Here is a 14,895-nt window from a genome sequence, read left to right as displayed (position 1 = left end):
GCCATAAATAAATGCATATATACATAACATCTATACATGAATACATACAAACACACATGCACACGGAGATACACACCAACATGTATACATAGATATGTGTGCACATACATACACATATATATAAATTCTTGATTTATATGTATATATATATGTTTATATATAAATATAATTAATTTTTTAAAAATATTTCACAATGTAAATAAATACCAAAAAATAATAAAAAAATAAAATTTTCTGTGTAAAATATTTTAGACTGGAAAATATATTTTAATAGCCTAAATAAAATAAATAAATCTGCAGAACATGTTGTTTACAGGAAAAGGATATGTTTTGAAGAGTCACAAATAGCCTGAAAATATATATTGAAGTATGCGGTATTTTGGTCATTCTCTTCCAGGTTGTTTGACTTAGTGGTTTGATTGCTTATAAGTTGTTTATGTAATTTATAAATTATGTAACATTTTATAGTTAAGGTTTGATAATAATAATTAGCTTAAAAGTTATTATAATAGCGTTTTGCAAAAGTTGGTATTCTCAAACTTTTACAAAAAATACTACTACTTTGACCAACTAATTTACTATTCTACTCTCAAATATTCTTCGTATTTACATGCTTGTTCTAATTATTACATTATCTCCTCCATTGTTATTTTCTCTCATTATCTTTCCTTTGCTTTTATTCTACCATTACCGTTGTTGTTGACATGTTGTTGTCGTCCTTCTTCCATAATTGTTGTCGCTGTCATTCAATTAGGCCGTCGCCCCCACTAGCCGCTTCCCATCAGTCATCGCTCCGACTAGCTGTTTCCCATAGGCCATCACCCCCACTGGTTGCTGCCCCCGATCTTCTCTTCCACCGCCCTATCAACAATTGTTCATTGTCGTCCCGACCCTCATCTCTTCCGTTCCCATCGCCCATTGTGTGTGTACACACACACATATATATATATATAATAACAATTATATGTATATATAATACATATAATAATATTCATTAATATATTTTTAATAATTATATATAATTTATCAATATTTAATGATAAAATTTTACATCATTTAACATCATATCTATTTTAGTTTTTTTGTCAAATTTTAATAGCTTAGTAGCTTTTTTAAATCAAACACATAATTATTAATTAATAATTTAAAAATATATTTATTTAAATATATTATTAATTTAAATACTATCCAATTTTAACTTAGAAGTTAAACAACTTAAAAGCTATGAAAAAAAAGGGCTAACCCAAACAGCCTCTTCAGAGGTGTTAAAAGGTGTGGGTATTTCGGTACATTCAAATGCCAAAAACCCCGCCGTCGTACCGAGAATCAGCATCTCCGGTCGAAACTCTTGTAGCCTTCTCACCGGCGACATCCGTCATCTGTCCGGCAGCTCGGATCAACGTATTACGGAGTTATCCGGTGGGATTCCACTTTGCTGCAATTTCAGGTATCTCTTTCTGTTTTTCATCGCCGGGGCACCGTGGCTTTCGCAAAAGTATTAGTCTAGGGTTTGATTTGACATTTTCTTTTTATATATAGTGCAATTTTATCTTTTTCATTTATGCCGGAGAAGAAAGCGTTGATTTTTATTTTTTTTTTTTCAGTTCCGGTGCTGGGGATTTCTCCAGTAACCTTGATACTGAAAATTGGCTACATTATTGTTAATTGTGTTATTTGAAACCTGCCATGGTTCTACACGTTTATATTCATATGCTAAATGCAGTTGATGCTCACCTCAAGTAGCCTTTTGCATATTTCTTAGATGGCGTGTGGAAATCCAATTGATTATTGATCATTCTTATTTGGGGCATGTATTGTTTGTTGCATGCTTGATAATAGTAAAAATTATATCGTAAGAAGGTCACTTTACACTTCCCCTGATATGTTGCCATTCGTTTTTTTTGTAAATACATCTTCTATGGTTGCTTGTGTATGGGTTACAGTTTAAATTTCCTACTTACTAGCATATACAAGAACGATTAGAAAATTCTTCAACTGAACAGGAAGGTTGAAATGGTTAGAAAGACACACTTAGATGAAGGAGAAGGAGAAAAATTGGGCTGATAAGAAAAAGAAGAAGGGAAAAAAGGGGGGAAAATGGTGTGAACTAGCTTTGTCATCGTGGGCTTATTCTTCTGTATGTGCGTTGGTTGGCAGGCTGTGTATTATTTAGAGCTAATAAGAATGAGCAAAATAAAGGCATAACACGCTAATTTTTTGTTTTAGTATTTAGATCCTCACTGTTGGATGTTTTATATAGTAATTGTTAGAAAACCAAACATTGAGTTGTACTGTTAGAGAAAACCAGAATTTAAACAAATGTCAGATCTCTTGCTAAGAGGCGCAATGATGCCTTTTGAAGATAATTAGAGCCTCCTACTATGGAAGGGATCTAGTGACTCAATCTCTGAGATTCAACTTAGCTCAGATTCGATCTCATTCCCTCGTAGTTTTGCACTAATCAATGGGAATCAAGTATTTCTCAACCTCAAATTTAGATGCCCAATATTTGATTTTTTATAATTTTATTATGAATACTTTACTATTTGAAGACAAATCTTTTGGACTTCTTAATTTATGAATGTCTTTTGGAACATCTTCCTAATTATAAATGTGTATTGGAGTTCCTAGTTAATGTGTAACTCTTCTAGTTAATGTATGTCTCTTGGATGGCTAAGCCTATTGAGTTTCTGTCATGACCCTAGGACATAGTAGTAATTAGACAATAGATGAATTTCTTTTTAGTGTAGTGTAGTTGTAGCAGTTTGTACCTAAAAGACAGCTGCCTTCAGTTATACTTGATTTGAATATTTAGCAGCCCTATTGGCGCCAAACCTTAGCTACCGGGATCAGTATATAAGGCTGATCAATCTAATTCAAGACACACAAGAATTTTATTGAATGAAATCTGATTTCAATCTCTCTCAGTTTCCCTCTCTTTCTACTGGTTTTTCCTAATCTCTCTCATTGTTTCTATCCTTCCCGAATTCCCTCCCATTTTTTCTGATCTATCTCGCCCAATTCCTTACAATTATCTCTTAAACCCTAGGTTGAACCCTAGGTACATGGCAGTTTCCTACTCATTAATTTATGCTACTTAATTTAAATCATTTTCCAACAATAACCCTTAAGAAATGTTCACCAAATGTATCTAATCCATGTATAATTTTTCGACACACTTGTTCCCAGCATGCTGATAATGTTGTCTAATAGAAAAATATTAATAAAATAATTAGACACACTGAACAGCGTGACCAACATGTATCAGTCATATGTCATAGATGTTCGGTATTTGTACATAACACTTAGCGAAATATCCACAATATGTAAAAATAATGAAAATTCTATTTAGACATTCAAGTTTGACACTTGTAGTGACACTCTACATTGATATCTTGTACTATGTGTTATACCAATGCAAATGTACAAGACATCAATGTAGAGAGTCAGTAAAAATGTTAAACTTTAGCGTCCAAATAGCATTTACTTAAAAAATAATTGAGAATTTGAGCTCGGGTTGGAGCAAATGTGTTGAAGTTAAGAGACTAGTGGGCAGTTACTCAATAGTTTTAGGGTTTAGGTCTTGGTTTATAAGGTTAAATCACTATTTCAAAGCATATAAAATAAGGCATTTTGAAACTGCAAGGGAACTTAAAGTAGAATGAGAGAATAAAAAAAAACCAGTTGGTTCACTAAATTCTACACTCTCCAACATCATTCTTTTACCGTAGGTTCACAGAAATATATTATAATATTACATATATATATATATATGTATGTATGGCTGCCTACTTCATATCCAACAGAACCTTGGGACCAAGCTTTTTTTCCAAGGAAATCTTGGATCCAAAAGAAAGGGCAAAACTTGAGCTTTATTTGACTTTAAAACCTATTGAACTTGACACAGACTAGGTGAATTAGCCCAGGAACTGCAGCCCTGTATGGAAGGCTACATGGCAGTTCAAAGGATATAATTCAGAACTGTGCTGGACTTAAGAAAATAAAAAAGAATGAAAAGTTAAAGAATTCCTAGGTAATTTGAGATCTCGGTAAATGACTATACTAGCCTTTGAACTCATTTACACCCCTTTGTTTGAAATACTTCCCATACTTATCATGCATCACCAAGTTGGTACCTGAGTTGGTTATGATAGTTTGCTTAATCAAGTTGGTTGTCATTTAGGCAATTTTGTGTTGCTATTTTGACCTTTTCTTTTCAGTAGATAAATTCTACATTTTAAACTTTATCTTCTTCTTTTGAATGACCAACTAGATATATCGATGCATCTTTCTGTACGTGTTTTCTTCATGGGCAAAATTTGCTGTTATCTTGCCTTGATGGACTTGTTTTAATCAGGTGCCTCTTCTATTTCTCTTCTTTGGTTGCTGCTTCTAAAGAAAATGAAGTGGAATTGTTCAATGGTTTATTGTGTAAAATTGCAATGGACAATCACAACTTATTGATATATGTGTGTGTTTCCAGCCTTCATCACTGTATAATGTCACTACATCATTATGCATTTCCTTGTGCATCAATCGTATTATGTGGTTCTCATGCAGTGAGAAGAATGCCAAAGGTGAAGACAAACCGTGTTGAATATCCAGAAGGATGGGAACTGATAGAGCCTGCTCTCCATGAACTACAAGGAAAGATGAGAGAAGGTTTTCATACACTCTAATTTGTGTTACTGCTACTCTCTAAAAAATTGTGAAACTAATTGTAATGTAATATATTGGACAGCTGAAAATGATCCACATGATGGTAAAATAAATTGTGAGGCATATAGCCTATTTTCAAAATAGCACACCAGAAGAGCCGCTATATTTTTTATCTTTATTACCAGAGGAAGGAAATATCCAAGGAACTGTACGAATTCTGCTTGGAGCAATGCTATGCTGACCGTAATCTAATTGCAAAATGGAAGAAGGTGGTTGTCATTCCCTCGAGAATATTTACTACCTAGATTTTTTCTTTTTTTCCTTTTTCCAATTTCCTCTCTTCTTGTTGCTTTGCTTTCTTATTTGCATTTATTTCTGATAGCAACTGTTCAAATTTGGGACCTTTCTTGGCTAACTTTTTAAGAAATGTGTAATTTGATGCGTGTTTGTTGGTGGGTGGGTGGGTGGGTGGGGTGGGGGGTTTAAATTTGTATTTGAAGACAACAATGAAGAGTGAAAAAACTCTTATTGGAACTAAAAAGAATAAGATAAAGGGGGAAATTTTCATATAAGGTGCAAGGAATGGTTTTGTCATTGTAGCAGATTCTGTTATCAGAACTAATTTCAATTTAATTTATGGTGGATAAGATGCTAAATATGATCTTTGATAATGTATTAAATGTTGCTTCTTATAAGGTGCTCTTTTTGCAGCCGGGTTATGAACGTCTCTGTTGTTTGAGGTGCATGCAACCACGGGATCACAACTTCCAAACAACGTGTGTTTGTCGGGTTCCTAAGCATTTGAGAGAAGAGGAAAAGGTTATAGAATGCGTGCATTGTGGTTGTGGGGGCTGTGCTAGTGGTGACCGATCCTTTTAAGGTAAAATCCTCTTAACTGCTATATTTATATTCTTGACACCCTTCTGTAGACAATTCGTATGTAAACTGTATTAAGGATTTCAAAATTGTATTTGCAAAGCTGAAGCTTCTCATTTTGGTTAATACCATTTTCAATAAGATTCACTGAACATATATGAAGAGGCATACTAACTTTTTTCTCGAGGTAGTTAGAGGCAAAAGGTGCCCTAAAGTGCTATGCCATTATATATTGGTGGGATGCTAGGTGCCCAAAAAAGCACTCGCCTGAGCAGTAAGGCGCTAAATTGACAAAAAATAATAAATGTATTTAACATGAAAACGGTAATCATTCATATAGTATATAAAACTTCTAACATACTTTCAAAAACAATTTTCTTAGTGTTCAAACAAATAACTTTGGGATCTTGCAAAAAAAAGGATGATGTTCGAAAAACATCTTTGTGATCTTACAAAAAATTATATTTCCAAGTTGAACCTTTTTTTCCCACTTCAACCTTATGAAAATAGATTTAGAGGCATTTCTTTTAGCAATAGTAAAAACTTTAAAAAATGTATTATAACTATAAAGCGAATGAACAGAAACAAAACTAATTGTTTAATATGATAACCATCAATAGCCTAATTATAAGCCCAAAGGAAGCAGCAACTAGAATTCTCAAGAGAAGAAACATAGAGATTCATGTCAGCCATATCACTAGGCCACAAACACCAAACACTGAACAAAAGGGAGAACGACAGAGCGACGGCCATTAGAGGGATGACCTACCGCGGACGAGCTCACCAACAAGGAGTACAAAGGTTTAAGCTACATGCCATCACCCCCCCCCCCCCCCCCCCCCCCCCCCGGCCCGGGTGTGGCGGGCAACGATCTGCCCTCCTAAAGCGTGTAACTATTTCGGAATTTTTGGATATATTTTTTTTCTCTTACAACATTATTTCTAAATTCTTAAAATATCATATTTCATAAAAATCCAAAATTCCCTAATATTTAGCATCCCAAATATTACGTTGAATAAGATAAATTAAATACTCGTGAAAGTAAAATCGTAACCTGATGGAACATTATAATTGCAAATGAATTCAAATTGTACAATATTATTCCTAACAATCATAAATTATAGTAACCAGTAGAAAAATCAACATATAGAATTATAACATGTCACCAATTATCAAGATTTTTACAACTTGTCCTAATATGGGTATAGGATTATTACATGACTACCAGTACAATCACATTTTAGTAATCTCATTTCTTTTTCCACTACTCGTTTTACTTGAAACGTTTAAATATTTCAGGAACAAAGTATAGATTAGAAGATGAGGGTTTAAAATAAATTTTCATAAATATATAACGCATGGATATGAATGGATAAACACCTTAGAGTAACTTTCGTTAGTATTCTAGTCTCGGCACGGAATTCTTGACAATAACCTCAGCAATCACACACGGCACATGATACTTCTATGGTCATTCCAGCAAAACTCACTTGGGAAAATATAGGTCATGCTACTAAGACAAACTCTTATCCCACCGTGATTAACATGGACAACACAATTATCAATATGCCTACTTTTCCTTTTCTTATGCACCTTCTTTGATTATCTTCTCTGATTGCTTTCTCGCTATCAGTCACTGATTTTGCTTTGATTTTTTGATTTTTCATCTTCTCTCTTACTCTATTCTTCTTTCCAAACATGATGGGCTTATTGATGGCTCGAAAATCCAGCTAAAACACTCTCGATTTAGCCGATTTCCTCTTGTCTTCGGCGATGGTCAATTTTCCGACGAAGTTTCAAAACCACTTCAAACCAATACTAAAATCTCTCAAACTCCCCAGAAATTTTCTTCCTCACTTGGAGAACAAAAGCCTTATATCATTTTCTCCCAATTATCCCTCGAATGCTTGGATTTTTCGAATGAAAATCGATGAAACCCTCGGCCAAAAAACCCTCATATTTATAGCGGTTTCCGACTGATTTTCTAGCCAATCCAGTCGCTTCCTTATGCCGATCATCTTCCTCTAAGCCTTGATGGCCTAGCCCCCTTCCCCGGACATCGATTTGACATCTATTTCCCGCGGTCACAGTGTAACCGTTAGCTATTTTGTAGTGTTCATACTGCTATTTACATTTTAGCCACTCAGCTCTTGCAATCTTTCACTTTGGCCATGTGCCCTCAAGTCTTTAAGTTTCAAAAATTATACTTTAGTCCCATAACTTTAAAAAATTACACTATTACCCTAATAATAATTACACTTGTGAGATCTTTTGCTGACGTCTAGTGACTCTTCTTTGACTTGCCTCCTTGTGATCTATGTCATGGTGTGGCCTTTCTAGCTACAAAAGAAGAGAGAAGAGAGAAGAGAGAAGAGAGAAGAGAGAAGAGAGAAGAGCAGGCAACTTATGGTGATTGAGAGAACAGCAACAATAATGTTTCTCCTTTCTTTCCCCCATTTTGCTTCTATTTGCCATTTTGTTTTCATCTTGTAATTGACTCTTGCATGCCTTCTTTTATTTCTAGTGCTAATTCTTTTCCTTTCTTTTATGTCTAGGTCACCTTTGAAGGCTGTGGGCTCATCTAAGGTGCTTGCCTAATTAGAGTCGGCTCGCCTAATGATAGACGAGGTGCTTCCAAGGGGCCTTGAACACTGTTTTTCCCTTCTACTGGGCTGGATTTGCTAAATCTCCAACTGGCAACTGTTCTAGCCCCTTCTGAGATATGTTTATAATTATATATGCATGTACAGTATATTTGGTATTCCAGTGAGATCTTAGGGGGCCCAACTAACGCCTAGCCTAGGCACATGATTTTCTGTGCTTCAAGGTGGTGACCAGTCATTTTCCAACTGTCCGGAATATATTTACTTTCTTCTTTATCAATTATGGGTCATTGGTCAATAATTTAGCATAATACCAAGCAAACATGGGTCCTATGTTCAACAACCTTTACCAAGAACTTAATATTTGAATAATTGTACATTAATTTTCTCTAATTGTGCTGTAAAATTTGGGTGCACATGGGGGAGGCGTGTTAAGGGTAATAAAGAAGGATTTTTTTCCCTGTAACCGCTCTAGTTTTTTAATGAGTTAGTGATCAGTAATTTCATGGTAATAATAATGGCTTTGCGCATCCAGGGATCTTGTTGAATCTATTGGTTCTCTTTCTGTGTCCTTTTTCAGTTAAGTCTTCCCTACCTGCGTCATCCTCATTATATTTTGGGTCCACTGTTATCAACAAAGGGATAGGTATAAACCCATACTTGTCCTCTGTGATATTTATAGTAGTTGGGCTGGCCGATATCCATAACTACACCTAGTTGAAGGTCGATTGACTTTTTAGGATTTACTGTACTCTTTTATATATTGAGGAGTTGGATATATCACTGAAAATGGGTATAAAAAGCTAGGATGCTGTCAACTTAATTTTTACTATAACATAACTTGAATGGCATTAGTATTATGTAATTTAAAAATAAGATTTACCCTAAAGAGCACTGAGCACAAGACTTCAATAGCTAACCGAATTTAGGCTTCCAATTTCTGATCATGTGGGGGAGAGATCCCTGCCCAGTTAAGTAGGACACTTCACATGCCTATAACATGAGACTTTTCAAACCTATTTATAATGTAGTCATTGATGTACATCTTCTCCTACTCTCTGCACAGTTCCCCTTTCATTAAGCTGTCATGATAATTTCCTTTTTTTATATATATTTTTTGCGTTAATTCTACTGTAATGTCATCTCCTCTTCTCTTCCAAGTTGGTTTAAAATTATTGACGTTAACATTGATATTGAATTTTTACCTTTTTAAAAAATTTAATCTTTAAGACTGAGGTATCATATTTAGGGGGGAGAAAGAGAGATGCGAGATGGTCCTGATAACAATGAACTAATTTAATAAACTTAATTGTATTATCCGAAGGTTCACGGACCATGATTTGGTCTTGATAACTTAGAGGTGGGCATTTGAATTCGAAATCTCAAATCACAATAAATTGTGACAGAAGCAAGGAAGAATGGGGTTGAGTTTGTGGTAATGAATGTGTAGTTTGGCAACAACTGCAAGTAATGCTTTCCTTAGTATTACGTAAAGGTGAAGTTTGAAAAACAATTGGTCTACTAAGGCTCAAAGTCAATATGAATGTTTGAAATAAGGAACATTTGAGAATTGAAGAAGTGTCATCTTCTTCAAGAAGATTTTCTCAGGTTTGACGAATCAACTGAAGCCAAGCCATATGGAGAGGATGAAACAGAAGCCTTGGACTCCTTCACGGATTTGTCTCTTCTGAAATAGCTTTTTATTCCTACCTGTGAAATAGCTGTGATTTCTTTTTCATTTCTGGACAAAAGTGGACCAGAAAACTACAGCGACAGCCTAGTTACGTTTTTTTTGTTTTTTAATTTTAAATTTTAAAATTTAAATTTATTTTTAATTTTCTATTTTGATAGTCTATTTTTAGAAAATTAAAAATGTGTTCTCTTTGTCATTTTAAAAAATTATTTTTCAAAATAGAAAATTAAAAAATGCGTTCTCTTTGACATTTTTAAAATAATTTTTTAATAATATTTTATTCAATAAATTAAAAATATTCAATATTAATATATTATTAAAAAATATATACATTTTAAAGTTAATGAATTTTATAATATTTTTTTCTATTATAATAATAAAATACAAATAAATAAATGTGTATTGAGTTTTGAGTTTGTTTTGAATGAAAACACTCAAAACAACTTTTGAGTTTTCTTTGTAATTTTTTTTTTATTTTCAAAAATACATTTTTAAAAACAGTAAAGAGAACGAGTTTTCTTTATTTTAAAAAACTAAAAACTAAAAAAGACTTGAAAATAATAAAGAGAACGCAACCCTAGCCTTTGAAACCCTTTTGTTTTGCAATGTTTCTAGTAAGTCTGGATCGATACACCCATGACATTGTTTCATCATCATCTCTAAATGAAGGTTTTTACAATACCAATGGGTCAATTCAACTAAATTGATGTTCTAGGAGGTGTCTCCCTTCCTGCTATAAAATCTTTCTTCCAATTTTAGGGCACTATTACTTGTGGAAATTAACAAAATCTTTGGTTGCTACCTATTTAACACGAGCAGAGATTTGTTGTTCCATTCCCAATCTCTTTTGTTGTCCCTCCAATCAAATTAAACCACCTCATCAAATTAATTCACAATGATGTGTATTAATAATACTAAACAAGTTAACGTTCTTCTTCTAAAATTTATTCTATAATTAACAAGAAAAAATTCATCTCTTCAAGATGAAAAGATGAATTTTTTTCAAATAAAATACTCTCATTTCTGTCTGGTTAGAAATATTTTGTCTGAAAAAAACTCATCTCTTTATTTAGAAAAGATGAATTTTTTTTAAATGTTAAATTTTTTAATGTTATTAACATACATCAGTGTATATTAATTTAGTAAGGTAACATTGGAGGGATAGAGACGGGGAAATGGGACAGCAATGTCGCTCCATCTAACGCACTAATGCATTTCAATGAAATTTACACACTTTTTCCAAAGTGCAAAAGGGAAGATAGGAGCTGTAGCCGCGAGAGAGAGAGAGAGAGAGAGAGAGAGGGGGGGGGGGGACAGAACCTTGTGGTCCAAGACAAAAGTTTATGTGGGAGCCTCATAGTCCTTTTCAGTAAGGGCTTGAAAAACGAAATTGTAGCGAGAACTAAAATATAGACCATTGTGTTGGATTATATCATAATCAAGCAGTTAAGACTAACCACAAACAGTTGCTCCCACGTGCACCACACCCAGTAGTAGTCTACAGTCTACTGTGCGATAAAGAAACAACCTAGGTTTCAACTTGCTAGTTTGAGAGCCAAATTTCCTGGGTCCCAGCTTTCTTTTCAGAGCACAACGAACAATTTTGATTGCGCATCACACAGCTACCCAATGCAGCCAAGTGTCAAAGTTAGGATACACAAATGGGCCAGTTTTTGAGACTTTCATGGATCAGAGGACCCCCTTTAAACTTGGAATCATGCAGGACACACGGCTGAATTGACAACGGAAGTTACATGTGAAACTTCTCCCATCTTTTGTTTTCTTAATTATTAGAGAGTTCTTTAGAGAATGAAAGGCATGTTTCCTTGTACCATTTATAGCCTATTCCAGGCGTCCAGCTGCCGTATGGAATAGAAGGGCAAGTGTATCTAGGGGAGAGAGAGAGAGAGATTAAGAAAAAATCAATAAGAGATCTTTAGGTGTGACACTAATCGAAATTGTACCGAGTTTTACAAAAATAAAATCATAAATATAAAAGACTATCGAATTAGAAGTTATTTAATTCATAAAATTATTTCTTTGTGATTAGGAGATTGACATGTTCAGAGTTGTAGAAATTGCTTTGTTAAACAAGAAAACATAAAAGTGACTGGATAAACAAATGATTGGACTTTAATTTCTTCACTTCCCAACCACTCAGTCTTATAATAGCTTGGTTTGGATAACCTGTTGCGTGGCCTTACCGCCTTTGAAGTTTGGTGACGCGGCCGCTTCCGAAGTTTGGGTCCATGGTGTGGATCCCATTCCTACCTTCTCAATATCTTTTTGGGACAAGGCAACGAGTCACGTGAAGGCTTTCGGTCGCTTTTACCAGATTGTTGGCACTCACTCACCACTCTCTCTCTCTCTCTCTCTCTCTCTCTCTGATTTGATTGGGAGATGACTTCTTGATGCTCTTTACGCCCTGTTTGGTCAGTACCACCGTAAGAACTTACTGCTCCGGTGATTTATTGATTTAAGGTAGTGTTTTTTTAATTAAAAAAATAAAATACAAAAAATATTCTAGATAAAAGTAATTTTTATTATATAGATCTGTTATTCATATTTGATTAATAAATTTATTAATGAAAGATTTTATTTATACTGAGAGAGAATTCACTATGAACTTGTGATTTATTTTAATTTTTTTTTAAAAATAGACATTTTACTTGGTATGTCTTGTATAATACGTTTCATTGACCAAATTTTCTTAACATTACTCAATAATTTATGGTAGAAGTCAATTACTTAATTGTCTTTGAAGTTCGGTGGTGTTCTTGTAGCTCATTATGAAGTTTGTGGGAGAAATTTGTACATCTTTTGGAGGACCCCCAAAGCTTCAGTACATCCATCTCATCAAATGGATATAAACTATAAACTCTACAAATTTAAATTTATAAATAAAAAATACAGATTTATTTTAAATAAAAAATCTGGTCCCAACCCAATTACTCTCCCCCCCCCCCCCCCTCCAAATTATCACATCAGCATTGAATAATATAATTATTATTTAACATGAAGAATAAATTAAATTTATTTTAAATCAAAACTCTAGTCCCAACCCAATTAACTCTCCAACCCGAACCCCAAATTATCAGATCAGCATTAAATAACATAATTATTGTTTGATACGAAAAATAAATCAAAATCGTAATGAATTTTTTTATGCAAAAAATAATTTATTATAGGGTAACGGGCATGTCTAAAGTTCAGCATCTTGAGTTATATACAGATATTTTCGAGTTGGGGAGGTTGGTGACAGTAATGTTGGGCAGGATCCTTGGTACGACTTGCCTCTAATATTTATGAATTAATTAATATTAATAATTGAGGCCATTCATCCGTATTGCCATATGGGTGGGTCCATAGCGTTTGTTTGCATGCTGACTGGGAGATAAGTGAATTGACATCCGCTTTGGACTCAATTGTTTTGCAAGTTCAAGGAAATGAGTAATGACAAGATAATCTTAAGTTTCTTTATACTTTTCTTTCAAAATAATATAAATACAAGGAGTCACGTTTGCTATTTAAAAATTACATCGATTATTCTTATTGTTCAAAAATTATATCAAATTATGTTTTAAGATTTGATTTATGCTTCAAGAATACCTTAACAATTTTTGGCGCCTTCCACCAACTTGCTTGGTTTAGTCTCTTCTTCATTCTCTGCCTTATTGATTTTTTAGATATTTTTAATTTTATAGTGCGTGAATTTGTTTTATTGGCATATCCTTTAGTTGAGTTATCTCCCATTCAGAAATTTCTTTCGGCATGTTCTCTAGTTGAGTTATCTTGTTGGCCTTGTGTGTATGTGAATATATTCTAAAATTTTGTGGTAATTTCAGGAACGGAAAGTATTTTTGTCAATTAAAACTCTTTACATATGAAGAGTTTTTATAGGATTATTTTATTTTTCTCTCTTTCTCACTTATTTGAGACATTTATGTCGTAGTATTAACGTCTCCATTATTTCCCGATTTGTTATTTTTTCAGCTCGTGTAATTTTTGTGTTTGTCAAATATGTATTTACTTTTTCTTATAAACGTTTTATATTTTTTTTATTTAATAAATTTTTATTTACAATTTTTTTATAAAAGTACACAAATTTATTACTAATTTTTTGATTGACGAGGAGTTGATATAATTACAAAGGGTGACCATTATAATTTAGTGTAACCTTAGTAATGTTTTGTGTAATTGGGAAGAAAAAGAAAAAGCAGCTATATAATTATTTGAGCAATGTAGAAGGCAACACAGGTACAGTACTGTGGTGGTAATCTGTGTTAAATCGTAACCTCCAAATAAACGATGGGGGCGCTCGTGGTTTCGGAATGTTCCTCTCACGTGACGCGTTTGTTCTTATTCAATCATTTCCTTCATTCACACAGACATCTATAGTGTACCCATGGACCCCCCATCATTTCAACCATCCGTGTCAACTTTGGGCTCTTCACTATTGGTTTATTTTTCGAGGTCGTGGCGGCCTAGGAATGGAAACGCGAAACTTTTTTTTTGATATAAAATAGAAATAAAAAAATAATATTTTTTAAAAAAATTATAAAATAAAAATATATTTTTTTATAAATATAATTTTTAATATAAAAATTATAAAAAATAATTCAAATATAATATAAATAAATAAAATAATCAATGACAACACGAGCACTGAGCAAAAAATAATTAACGGCAACACTAAAAAAAACGATGACGATAACATTGAATACTCTCAATCTCTTAGATTATTGAGACTCGAATCGTTGGCGACACAAACACCGAATAAGTAACAATTGTCGAAAACTAACGACAACAATTGACAAGCATAAGAGTGAGAACGACGATAAGAGATTTGAAGCGAGGCAATTTTTGGATTGAAAAATTAGTGCTAAAATTGACATGAGCAAAAATTGAAGAGAAAGAGAAGAAGATTAGAACAATGTAATATATAAAAATATATGTATATATATTTGTTGGTTAGACACATAATTACTTTCATCTTTAACCATATTTGGTAGCTGGAAACATAGTTTTTTAAAGTTTTCTATAATTATGAAATATCTTCAAAAT

At 33.3% G+C, this 14,895-nt stretch overlaps 1 pseudogene; it reads left to right on the top strand.

Moving 5' to 3' along the window:
- Window positions 1-1,244: 1,244 nt before the first annotated feature.
- Window positions 1,245-5,713, top strand: LOC127787969 (protein BUD31 homolog 2-like; annotated as a pseudogene).
- The last annotated feature ends 9,182 nt before the right edge of the window (window positions 5,714-14,895 follow it).

The sequence above is a fragment of the Diospyros lotus genome, chromosome 13 (genome assembly GCF_014633365.1).
Source record: "Diospyros lotus cultivar Yz01 chromosome 13, ASM1463336v1, whole genome shotgun sequence".
In the NCBI taxonomy this organism is placed as follows: Eukaryota; Viridiplantae; Streptophyta; class Magnoliopsida; order Ericales; family Ebenaceae; genus Diospyros; species Diospyros lotus.
Note: the sequence above shows the minus strand (reverse complement) of the source record. Positions and strands in the feature narration are given on the sequence as shown.